This window comes from Mustela nigripes, chromosome 17 (genome assembly GCF_022355385.1).
Source record: "Mustela nigripes isolate SB6536 chromosome 17, MUSNIG.SB6536, whole genome shotgun sequence".
NCBI classification, from domain to species: domain Eukaryota; kingdom Metazoa; phylum Chordata; class Mammalia; order Carnivora; family Mustelidae; genus Mustela; species Mustela nigripes.
The window spans coordinates 16,768,556-16,781,480 of record NC_081573.1 but is presented as its reverse complement, the minus strand read 5'-3'; the positions used below and the strand labels follow the sequence as shown (position 1 = coordinate 16,781,480).

General features: G+C 39.6%; 1 protein-coding gene and 1 long non-coding RNA gene across 8 annotated transcripts in view; one reads left to right on the top strand and one right to left on the bottom strand.

The window, feature by feature from the left end:
* The window catches only part of ZNF529 (zinc finger protein 529), a 77,023-nt gene that overhangs the window by 36,279 nt on the left and 27,819 nt on the right, over positions 1 to 12,925 (top strand). The window lies entirely within an intron of this gene.
* LOC132005620 (uncharacterized) overlaps positions 1,164 to 12,925 on the bottom strand; it is a 76,662-nt gene continuing 64,900 nt past the window's right edge. Inside the window, exon 3 of the long non-coding RNA XR_009400853.1 lies at positions 1,164 to 2,181. This is a non-coding gene — a long non-coding RNA (uncharacterized LOC132005620). The remainder of the gene's footprint in view (positions 2,182 to 12,925) is intronic.

The window sequence follows — 12,925 nt, the reverse complement described above, 5'->3', positions numbered from 1 at the left end:
CTTTGGGAGCTTTGTACTATCACTTTGCTATCCCTCAATAAATCTTGCTTTGCTGCCCACTTTCCCTCAAACAAACAAACAAACAAAAAAACCTTTTTTCTTGAGAGTCTAAAGATTTTTTTCGGACAGTTACTGCATTAGCAGCAGATTCTGCAAGAATCTCAAGAACTAAGACGTTAGCTTCATTTTTATCAATCCCTAATCACTAAGGATAGGAACCTGCCAAAACAAGTGAATCTTGAATCATGAATGCCTCCTTGTAGATCCTTTATAACTTGATGATGGAAATTCAGATGTCTTATTTTACTTATGAAAAGTTAGGGGCACAGTTAGATTTTCTCCTCACCTGAATAAAAGGTTCTAAATACCAAAGGTTACCCCTTCTGCCCCCAGTAATGGCTGGGAGATAAAGAAGAGGGTGTTCTCTTTCTAGGCCAATACCAAAGGAAAGAAAAGGAACAGAAGGAGAAAGGGTTTCATATGTAGTTAAAGTATGAAGTCTTGATCTGTAGTCGTGGGTGAAAGCAGTCTACCTTGATGTCAGCTACTTCTCTTCCTTGTCAATTTGATTTATAAATCTCCAGCATCTGTATGCCATCAAGTGTCATGTGGAACCTTCTCTAGTTATGTGATGTATACCCAAGGCTTGATACCTTATAGTTTTGCAGCAGTGTTAGCGGTTAGGAGCACTTGGTAAGTAATGCCCTCTTTACAACTGGCTCACGGGTTGTCTTTTTCTGGTGATTGTTGGAGAACACCCAATTACCAGGCTCTGTACTGACAAACCACACCCTTTGAACTGGGATCCAGGAAGGCTTCTTTACCTATAGATGATAAGACATTAGAGACATTAGAGTAGCTGGTCATACTAGCATGAGACAATAAAGGATCAGCAGAAGGTTATATACTGAGAGGATTTCAAGAAGTTTATAAGGTCTTTGTTAAGGCTTGTATGATTTGTCCAATGAAGTGGGTGTTTCAATCACTGCAGATCGTGGATTGTATATACCCCAAATGGGAAACACACTTTTTTAAAAATTAAATTTATTTATTTTCAGCATAACAGTATTCATTATTTTTTTACCCCACCCAGTGCTCCATGCAATCCGTGCCCTCAATAATACCCACCACCTGGTACCCCCAACCTCCCACCCCCCTGCCACATCAAACCCCTTAGATTGTTTTTCAGAGTCCATAGTCTCTCGTGATTCACCTCCCCTTCCAATTTCCCCCAACTCCCTTCTCCTCTCTAACACCCCTTGTTCTCCATGATATTTGTTATACTCCACAAACAAGTGAAACCGTATGATAATTGACTCTCTCTGCTTGACTTATTTCACTCAGCATAATCTCCTCCAGTCCCGTCCATGTTGCTACAAAAGTTGGGTATTCATCCTTTCTGATGGAGGCATAATACTCCATAGTGTATATGGATCACATTTTCCTTACCCATTCGTCTGTTGAAGGGCATCTTGGTTCTTTCCACAGTTTGGTGACCGTGGCCATTGCTGCTATAAACATTGGGGTACAGATGGCCCTTCTTTTCACTACATCTGTATCTTTGGGGTAAATACCCAGGAGTGCAATTGCAGGGTCATAAGGAAGTTCTATTTTTAATTTCTTGAGGAATCTCCACACTGTTCTCCAAAGAGGCTGCACCAACCTGCATTCTCACCAACAGTGTAAGAGGGTTCCCCTTTCTCCACATCCCCTCCAACACATGTTGTTTCCTGTCTTGTTAATTTTGGCCATTCTAACTGGTGTAAGGTGATATGTCAATGTGGTTTTAATTTGAATCTCCCTGAGGGCTAGTGATGATGAACATTTTTTCATGTGTCTGATAACCATTTGTATGTCTTCATTGGAAAAAGAGACACATAGACCAGTGGAACAGAGCAGAGAGCCCAGATATGGACCCTCAACTCTATGGTCAATTAATCTTCGACAAAACAGGAAAAAATATACAGTGGAAAAAAAGACAGTCTCTTCAATAAATGGTGCTGGGAAAACTGGACAGCTATATGTAGAAGAATAAAACGCGACCATTCTTTTACACCATACACAAAGATAAACTCAAAATGGATAAAAGACCTCAACGTGAGACAGGAATCCATCAGAATCCTAGAGGAGAACATAGGCAGTAATCTCTTCGATATCAGCCACAGCAACTTCTTTCAAGACCTGTCTCCAAAGGCAAAGGAAACAAAAGCGAAAATAAACTTTTGGGACTGCATCAAAATCAAAAGTTTCTGCACAGCAAAGGAAACAGTAAAAAAAAAAACAAACAGAGGCAACCCACAGAATGGGAGAAGATATTTGCAAATGACAGTACAGACAAAAGGTTGATATCCAGGATCTATAATGAACTTCTCAAACTCAACACACACAAAACAGGCAATCATATAAAAAAAAATGGGGAAACACACTTGTTAATAATATTTTTCTTTGACACTTTGAGACCTTGTGACATGTGAAGGCTTTGAGGGAAAACATACCTACAATAACAATCCATACTGACTTGCAGCTGAATGAAATTTACTTACAGGTGTTCAAAGGGTCCAGAGGGAGGGCATCTGAGGCCTCTGGGAACAAAAATAATTTTTCAGGGGCGCCTGGGTGGCTCAGTGGGTTAAGCCGCTGCCTTCGGCTCAGGTCATGATCTCAGGGTCCTGGGATCGAGTCCCGCATCGGGCTCTCTGCTCAGCAGGGAGCCTGCTTCCTCCTCTCTCTCTCTCTGCCTGCCTCTCTGCCTACTTGTGATCTCTGTCTGTCAAATAAATAAATAAAATCTTTTAAAAAAAATAATAATTTTTCAGGATTATGGACCTGACGGATCAGGCATTAACAGACTGTTTTTGCAGTTTTACAGATGTGTCCCCACCAATGTCTTATTAATAATGAGTCATCCTAAATGTCCTGTGGTAGGTAAAGGAAAGCAAAAGTCAAAATACAGGGATTTCCAGGGATGGGGGAAAAACTAAGCAGCTGTTGTGGGTTTCCCATACCACTGAGTGTTCTTTTAATTTATAGCCGTTGTATACCCATCTTGAGTTCTTTGATTTAGGGGGAAACTGTTGCTGTGTTTCACGTACCTCAAGATGGCAAAAGTATGGCAATGAGGGGCCATTTTTGCAAAAGCAGAATTGGTTTTTATCCACATGTGTCACAATCTTTATGATGCGTTGCTGCTATCTCTGACGAAAGCCAGCTTGAGCACATTATAAAATTTCTTTCCAAGGATTCTTTCCCAACAAATCTATCACTTTGTTTTTTACATCACTTTGTTTTTTAGATTTTGCTTTATGTTTTCCTTCTTTAAATAACCAGCCCCACTGTAGGACAACTTCTTTTCCTTAAGAAAAATGTATTTCCATTACTCATGCTTTTTCTTAGCAAAAACACACATCTTTCTTTGCATGCAGAGTTGGTGCCCTTATTCTTTCTAGTAGTCTTAATTACATTTCTTAGCATTCTTAACTCTTAGAAACCTTAATTTCTAGTGAAAATTAAGTAGTAAGCATATATGAACTGTCTGGTGTACCAGCAGTCTTTAGATTTGCAAATTTATGAACGTATTACATAAATTTTCGAGGCATATGCCTTTTAAATTTTCCAGTGTAGCATTAACACATCCATAGATCTTTTAGCTTCCCCATAAGAAGCCAAAAGTAGCTAAATCTGTTAAGTGATTAATATTTCAGTATTTTATCTTACTTAGAAATGATCTAGATATTTAGTGAATTTAACTTCACTCATCATTTAACCTAACTAAGCAAAACTTTAATTTTTAGGTTACCATAAAGATTTGAAAACTTAGTAGACATTAATATTATTGAAAACTGCATTTACGGGGCACTTGGGTGGCTCAGTCGGTTGGGCGTCTGCCTTCAGCTCTGGTCGTGGTCCCGGGGGCATGGGATCGAGTCCTGTGTCGGGCTCCCTGCTCGGCTGGAGGCCTGCTTCTCTCTCTCCCACTCCCCCTCCTTGTGGTCCCTCTCTCTCTCTCTCTCTGTATCAAATAAATAAGTAAAATCTTTTTTTAAAAAAGCTGCATTTACAAAGTTTATCTTGCTTCCACATTTAATTTATGTTTAATTGTTTTTATTTAAAGATTTTATTTTATTATTTATTTGAGAGAGAGACAGTGAGAGAGAGCATGAGCAAGGAGAAGGTCAGAGGGAGAAGCAGACTCCCCATGGAGCTGGGAGCCCGATGCGGGACTTGATTCCAGGACTCCGGGATCATGACCTGAGCCGAAGGCAGTCGTCCAACCAACTGAGCCACCCAGGCATCCCTGTTTAATTGTTTTTAACTATTATGTTTATATTACCTACAAAAACTTTATTAAACATTAGACAAAGCCACTGTCTTGAGCTATTATTTTCTTTTTTGTATTTAACTTCTGGTATAGTAACATACATTAATTTCAGGTGTACAAAATAGTGATTCAGCAATTTTGTACATTGCTCAGTGCTCATGGCAAGTGGTACTTTTTAATGCCCATCACCTCTTTCACCCATCCCCTCCCTTCCACCTCCCCTCTGGTAACCATAAGTTTGTTCTCTGTAGTAAGGAGTCTGTTTCTTGGTTTGTCTCTTAGTCTTTTTTTTCTATTCCTTTGCTTATTTGTTTCTTAAATATGAGTGAAATCGTACAGTAAATGAATGAAATCATATGAGTGAAATCATACAGTAATTGTCTTTCTCTTATTTCTTTATCCATTCATCTATTGATGAATGTTTCCGTAATTTGGCTATTATAAATAACTGTTGGAGGAAGATTTTTTTTTCCTAAGATTTTATTTATTTATTTGACAGAGAGAGATCACAAGTAGATGGAGAGGCAGGCAGAGAGAGAGAGAGGGAAGCAGGCTCCCTTCTGAGCAGAGAGCCCGATGCGGGACTCGATCCCAGGACCCTGAGATCATGACCAGAGCCGAAGGCAGCAGCTTAACCCACTGAGCCACCCAGGCGCCCCTAAATACTGTTGGAGAAAACATCAGGGTGCATGGATCCCTTTGAATTAGTGTTTCTATTTGACAGACAGAGATCACAAGTAGAAAGAGAGGCAGGCAGAGGTGGCGTGGGGAAGCAGGCTTCCTGCTGAGCAGAGAGCCTGATGCGAGACTCCATCCCAGGACCCTAAGATCATGACTTGAGCTGAAGGCAGAGGCTTAACCTACTGAGCTACCCAGGCACCCCTTCTCACTAGTTTTAATCTTTTGAGGAACCTCCGTATGGTTTTCCACAGTGGCTGCACCAGTCTGCACTCCCAGTGCAAGAGGAAGGATTCCTTTTTCTCCTCATCCTCACCAACACTTACTGTGTTTTTGATTTTAGCTATTCTGCCTAGTATGAATTGATATCCCATTATAATTCTTTGGATTTACATTTCCCTGATGGTCAGTGATGTTGAGCATCCTTTCATGTGTCTGTAGGCCATCTTTAAGTCTTTGGAGAAATGTCTGTTCATGACTTCTGCTGTTTTTTAATTGGATATTTGTTTTTTGGGTATTGAGCTATGTAAATAGTTCTTTATATATTTGGGATACTAACCTTTTATACATATGTCATTTGCAAATATCTTCTCCCATTCAATTGCCTTTTACTTTTGTTGATTATTTCATTTGCTGTGCCGAAGCTTTTTATTTTGATGGAGTTTATGCCTCAAGAGACATATTTCTATTATGATGGATTACATGCCTCAGGAGAGGCATTCGATCCTAGAAAAATGTTGCTACAGCACACGTCAGAGAAATTACCGCTTATACTCTTTTCTCGGATTTTTATGGTTTCAGGTTTCACATTTAGGTCTTTAATCCATTTTGAGTTCATTTTTTGTATGTTGTAAGAAGTGGCCCAGTTTCTTTCATTCGCATGTTGCTGTCCAGTTTTCCCAACACCATTTGTTGAAGAGACTATCTTTGTCTCATTGGATAGTCTCTTTTCTCTTGTCGAAGATTAACTGATCATATAGTTGTCGGTTTATTTCTGGCTTTCTATTCTGTTTCACTGATCACTGTCTGTTTTTAAGCAAGACCATACTGTTTTGAATACTATAGCTTTATGATATAACTTGAAGTCTGGAATTGAGATACTTCCAGTCTGTTGTTCTTTTTCAAGATTACTTTGGCTATTTGGGGTCTTCTGTGCTTCCATTCAATTTTAGGATTGTTTGTTCTAGTTCTGTGAAAAATGCTGTTGGTATTTTGGATAGGGATTGCATTAAATCTGTAAATTCCTTTGGGTAGTATAGACATTTTAACAGTAATTGTTTTTCCATCATGAGCAAGGAATGCCTTTACATTTCTTTGTGTCATCTTCAGTTTCTTGTATCATTGTTTTCTACTTTTCAGAGTACAAGTATTTTACCTCTATACTTAAGTTTATTACTAGTATTTTTCTTCTTTTCACTGCAGTTGTAAATAGAATTATTATTTTTTTTTAAAGATTTTATTTATTTGACAGATAGAGATCACAAGCAGGCAGAGAGGCAGGCAGAGAGAGAGAGAAGCAGGCTCCCCGCTGAGCAGAGAGGCCGATGTGGGACTCGATCCCAGGACCCTGAGATCATGACCCGAGCCGAAGGCAGCGGCCTAACCCACTGAGCCACCCAGGCGCCCCTAAATAGAATTATTTTTAAAATTTCTTTTTCTCCTGAGTGTAGAGAAAAGCAGCAGATTTCTGTCCATTGATTTTGTATCCTGCAACTTCACTGAATTCATTTTCAGTTCTGGTAGCTTTTTGGTGGAGTCTTTAGGGTTTTCTATATATAGTATCATGTCATCTGCAAATAGTAAAGTTATACTCTTTTCCTTACTGATTTGGATGCTTTTTATTCCTTTGTCTGATTTCTATGGCTAAGCCTTCTGTACTATATTGAATAAAAGTGGTGAGAGTGGACATCATTTTCTTGTTTCTGATCTTAGAAAGGCTTTCAGTTTTTCCCTACTGAGTGTGATGTTAGCTGTGGGTTTTTCATGGCCTTTATTATGTTGAAGTATTTTTCCTAAACCTAGTTTGTGGAAGGTTATCACGAATGGATACTGTACTTTGTCAGGTGCTTTTTTTGCATCTGTTGAAATGATCATATGGTTTTTATTCTTTCTCTTATTGATGTGATATACCACACTGATTGATTTGCAAATATGGAACCACCTGTGCAGCCCAGGAATAAATCCCCCTTCATCATGGTGAATTATCTGTAATGTATTGTTAGAGTTGGTTTGTTAATATTTTGTTGATGATTTTTGCATGTACGTTCATCAGAGATAATTGGCCTATAGTCCTGTTTTTTTGTGGTGTCTGTTTGGTTTTGGTATCAGGGTAATGCTGGCCTCATAGAAAGAATTTGGATGTTTTCCTTCCTTGTCCATGTTTTGAAATAGTTTGAGAAGCGTATTAACTCTTCCCTAAATGTTTGGTCAAATTTGCCTATGAAGCCATCTGGTCCTGGACTTCTGTTTGTTGGGAGGTTTTTTGGCATTCCTGATCCTTTTTTTTTTTTAATTTGACAGAGATCACAAGTAGGCAGAGAGGCAAGCAGAGTGAGAGGGGGAAGCAGGCTCCCTGCTGAGCAGAGAGCCCAATGTGGGGCTCGATCCCAGGACCCCGGGATCAAGACCTGAGCCAAAGGCAGAGGCTTTAACCCACCGAGCCACCCAGGCGCCCCTCCTGATCCATTTTCATTGCTAGCAATTGTTTTGTTCAGATTTTCTATTTCTTCCTGCTTCAGTTTTGGTAGGTTATATATTTCTAGGAATTGATCCATTTCTTGTAGGTTATCCAGTTCATTGGCATATAATTTTTCATAATATTCTGTTACAATTGTTTATATTTCTGTGCCATGGGTCGTTATTTCTCTTATTTCTGTTTTTTTTTCTTTTCTTTTGTTTTTGAGTCCCTTTTTTGGGATGATTCTTCCTAGAGGCTTATCAATTTTATTGATCTTTTCAAAGAAACAGCTCCTGGTTTCACTAATCTGTTCTTTTGGTTTTGTTTCTGATTTTAGTTTCTAGATCACTCATTTCTGCCCTAATCTTCATTTCTTCGTTATTCTTTCCTTCTGTGGGTTTTGGATTTTGTTTGTTCTTTTTCTAGCTCCTTTCGATGTAAGGTTAGGTTATTATTTGGGATTTTTCTTATTTCTCAAGGTATGCTTGTATTGTGTTAAACTTCCCTCTTAAAACTGCTTTTCCTGAATCCCCCAAATTTTGGACCATTTTATTTTTATTTTCATTTATTCCTATATAATTTTATTTCTTCTTTGGTTTTTTGCTTGACCCATCCATTGTTCAGTAGCATGTTATTTAGCCTCCGTGTGTTTGTGCTTTTTCCTGATTTTTTTCTTGTGGTTGATTTCCAGTTTCATAGTTTTGTGGTCAGAAAAGATGCATGGTATGACTTCAGTTTTTGTGAATTTGTTGAAACATGTTTTGTGTCCTAATATGTAATCTGTTCTGGAGATTGTACCATAAGCACTTGAAAAGAATGTGTGTTCTGGTGTTTCAGGATGGTATGTTCTGAATATTTCTGTTACAACCATCCACTATCCAGGGTATCATTCAAAGCTGTGTTTCCTTTTTGATTTTCTGTTTGGTTGATCTGTCCATTGACGAAATGGGGTGTTAAAGTTCCCTACTATTACTGTATTACTATCAGTTCCTTTATGTTTGTTTTTAGCTGTTTATGTATTTGGATGCTAACATGTGTCCTTCTTTGTGTCTTGTTGCAGTCTTTATTTTAAAGTCTGTTTTGTCTGATGTATTTCTACCTCAGCTTTCTGATGATAAATATTTCTCCATACCCTCAGTTTCAATCTGCAGGTGACTTTCGGTCTGAAATGAGTCTTGGGATGCCTGGGTGCCTCAGTGGGTTAAGCCTCTGCCTTCAGCTCAGGTCATGATCTCAGGGTCCTGGGATTGAGCCCTGCATCGGGTTCTCTGCTCAGCAGGGAGGCTGCTTCCCCCCTCTCTCTCTGCCTACTTGTGATCTCTCGCTCTGTCAGATAAATAAATAAAATCTTTATAAAAAATAAAATGAGTCTTATAGGCATATAAATGGGCCTTTAAAAAAAAATTCCATTACCCTGTGTCTTTTGATGGGAGCATTTACTCCATTTACATTCAAAGTAATTACTGATAGATATGTATATGTTGCTATTTTGTTACTTGTTTTGTGGTTATTTTTGTAGGTTTTCTCTGATCCTTCTCTTGCTCTCTTTCATGGTTTGCTGGTTTTCTTTAATGATATACTTAGGTTCCTTTCTCTTTATTCTTTGCCTATCTATTACTAGTTTTTGATTTGTGGTTATCATTTGGTTTGTACATAACATCTTCTGCAAAAAGAAGTCTATCTAATGTTGATGATCACTTAAGTTTGAATCTATTTACTCCTTCCTATCCTGACATTTTAGGTATACGATGTAATGTTTTATATTCTTTTATTTTATAAATCCATTGACTGAGTTTTATAGATATACTTATTTTACAGCTTTTGTGTTTCATGCTTTTCATACTCTACTTATGGTCTTCTTTTCCACTCAAAGATTCCCTTTAATGTTTCTGGTAGAGCTGGTATAGTGGTCATGAACTCCTTTAGTTTTTGTTTTTCAGAGAAACTATCTCTGCTTCCATTCTGAATGATAGCCTTGCTGGGTAGAGTATTCTTGGCTGCAGGTTTTTTTCCCTCTCTGCACTTTGAATATTATCATGCCAGTCCCTTCTAGCCTGGAATATTTCTGCTGAGAAACCCCCTGATAGCCTTATAGGATTTCCCTTTTATGTAATTGTCATCTTTTCTCTTGATGCTTTTAATTTTTTTTTCCTTATCACTACTTTTTGCCATTTTAATTACTTTGTGTCTTGGTGTAAATCTCCTTGTGGTGATTTTGTTGGGGGAATCTCTGTGCCTCCTGGATCTGGATATCTGTTTCCTTCCCGAGATTAAGGAAGTTTTCTGCTCCCTTTTCTCTTCTGGGATTCCTATAATGTGAATGTTATTACACTTTGTGGAGTTGCTGAGCTCCCTTATCTGTTCTCATTTTGCACTACTTTTTCTTGCTTAGCTTGCTTAGCTTTCTTTCCATTACCCTGTCTTCCAGATCATTAATTCAGCTCTCTTCTTCCTGTAGCCTACTATTTATTCCATCAAGTGTATTTTTAATTTCAGTTACTGTGTTTTTCATCTCTGATTTTTTTTAAAGGTTTTATTTATTTATTTGAGAGAGAGAGACAGAGTGAGAGAGAATGAGAGGGGAGGTCAGAGGGAGAAGCAGACTCCCCATGGAGCTGGGATCCTGATGTGGGACTCGATCCCAGGACCCCAAGACCATGACCTGAGCCGAAGGCAGTCGCTTAACCAGCTGAGCCGCCCAGGTGCCCTGATTGTTTCTTTTTTATCTCTGTATTAAGAGTCTTGTTGAGGTCCTGGATTCTTCTCAAGTACAGCTAGTCTTTATGATCCTTATTTTAAATTTTCTATCAGGCATATTACGTATCTCCATTTTGCTTAGGTTTATTGCTGTACTTTAAAAAAATATTTTATTTATTTATTTGACAGAGATCACAAGTAGGCAGAGAGGCAGGCAGAGAGAGAGGGGGAAGCAGGCCTCCCCGCTGAGCAGGGAGCAGGGCTTGATCCCAGGACCCTGAGATCATGACCTGAGCTAAAGGCAGAGGCTTAACCCGCTGAGCCACCCAGGCACCCCACTATACTTTTATTGTTCTTTCATTTGGGACCTACGCTCATTTTGCCCAACTCTCATTTTGCCGTGTGCTCATTTTGCCCAACTCTCTATGTCTGTTTTGTGTGTTATGAAGTCAGCTATGTTGCTTTCTCTTGAAAGTAGTGGGTGAAGCACGCATTTTTAACAAAGTGGTGCTGGTCCTCTTCCAGAGGGAACTTGCAGCCACTGTAGAGACCAGGGAAGCGAGTGCCCTGCAAGGTCACTCAGGTCAGGGGTGCAGTTGTACCAAGGTGCCCACATCCTCCGCAAGAGGTCAGAAGACGCAGTATTGGCAAGGTTTGTGTCAGTCTCTTGGGGAGGGGACCCACAGTTCAGAGACTGAGAGAGGCCTGGCTGGAGGGGGCAGGACGTAGTGTAAACATATTAGGTAGTGAACCTGCACTGCCCAGGTTCCCACAGTGCTGGGGTGGGGGGAGGGAAATGGTATCTGCCAGCTCCTTTGTTCCTGGAAAAGTCCCCCAGTGACCCCTGAGAGTAGTAACTTGCTCTCCTTCATGTACTGCCCAGGCCTCTTTCAAACTGCTGCTTCTAGGCTGCACCTCAGTGGGCCTGTCTGTTAAACTGACTCTTTAGGGGCAGGGACTCAGCTTCGTATCACCCTCTGGCCTTTCCCAGAGCTGAGCCTGCTGATTTTTGAAGTTCTAGGCTTTAAGTTTTCCTGGATGTAAGAACTCATGATATTTGGCCTCTCTGACTTTCAAAGCCAAATGTTGTGGGGATTCATCTTCCCTGTGCAGGCTCCCCAGTGTGACAGTCTGTTTCTTGCCCTTCTCCGAATCTGCAGCTCCCTCCGTCCTGCAGGATTTAGCTCCCCACTGCATCTCTGCGCTCCCTGCCCTCTTCAGTGTGGCCTCTTCTCTACATTTAGTCGTGGAATTTGTTCTGCCAATCTTCAGGTCGTTTTCTGGGTTATTTGCACTGTTACCAGTTGTATCCATGGGCTGAGGTGACTTTAGGATCCTCCTGCTCCACGGTCTTTCCTGGAAGTCTTCCCCAAGCTGTTACTTTTTGTTGATGGAGTTTGTAAGAGATAACATGAACTTACTTGGCTAGTAAACCAGGTAGAATAAAAGTTTTTTATTTAATGCTAACTCTGAAGACTTGCCTATTTTAATTAAAACATCAACCTTAAATTAGTTTTCATATAGACTGTTTCTCCAGATAACAAAAACTCGAAAAACATTTGCATTAGTATCTGTCTTTCTGAGAGTTATGAAATGGCCCATACTTTCAAGTGCTTCACTTGAATAGGGCTTTTACAAATTAATTTTAGTAATACCATCTGGAGGTAGACTATCTCATATACATCCATATACAACTGTATATGGACATAGACACAAACACACAGATGCAAAGACTGTATAGTTACTAATATTTGTGGAGAAAAATTTTAAGATGTTTTTGTCCTTGGAACTAATATTAAAGAGGTTGTGCTAAAGTTTGGGTACAAGGGCCCTTTTAGCAGTCTGTATTTTTAAAAGGCTTCTTTCCCTTTTTCTTTCTTTCAGTGTCAGGTCTATATTTCAAAAACATGATAAGAGATGTAACTTTTAGGGACAGAGAATGAATATAAATGCTTCCAAGAAGGCCTTTGGTTTCCCAAGGCCAGTAATTTACAAGCCTTCTGAGATAAACCAGGGAAGTTTTGGAATTGGTAAGGATTAGGTGAATTTTGAATTGCCTTTAAAGCTGACTTTTGGGGCACCACGGTGGCTCAGTCAGTTTAGCATCTGCCTTCACTTCAAGTCATGATCCCAGGGTCCTGGGATCCAGCCCTGCATCAGGCTCCATCCTCACCCTCACTCTGTCCCACGCTCAATGCTCTCTCTCTGTCTCTCTCAAATAAAATCTCAAAAAAAAGGCTGACTTTTGTTGTCCAAAGGATTTGTAAGGATAGTTGCTCTCAGTTCCTCAGAGAATTGGCTTGTAACTTAAATTGACATTGTAGGTTGATCCACCTATCCAACTATATTATCCTCAATTTGCTTCTTTCTTCATGGGTAAATAGTGCCAATTTTAAGTATTTCTGGCAGTACTGAATAACCTTCCTTCGATCTAAGACGGTCAACAAAGAGCATGTAAAGGATAGTACCTTCCCCAAATCCAGAGTTACTCCCAAATATAGCCAAGAGTAAGAACCAACAACCTGCTCATCCCAGGCAGGCAGAAAGCCAAGCCC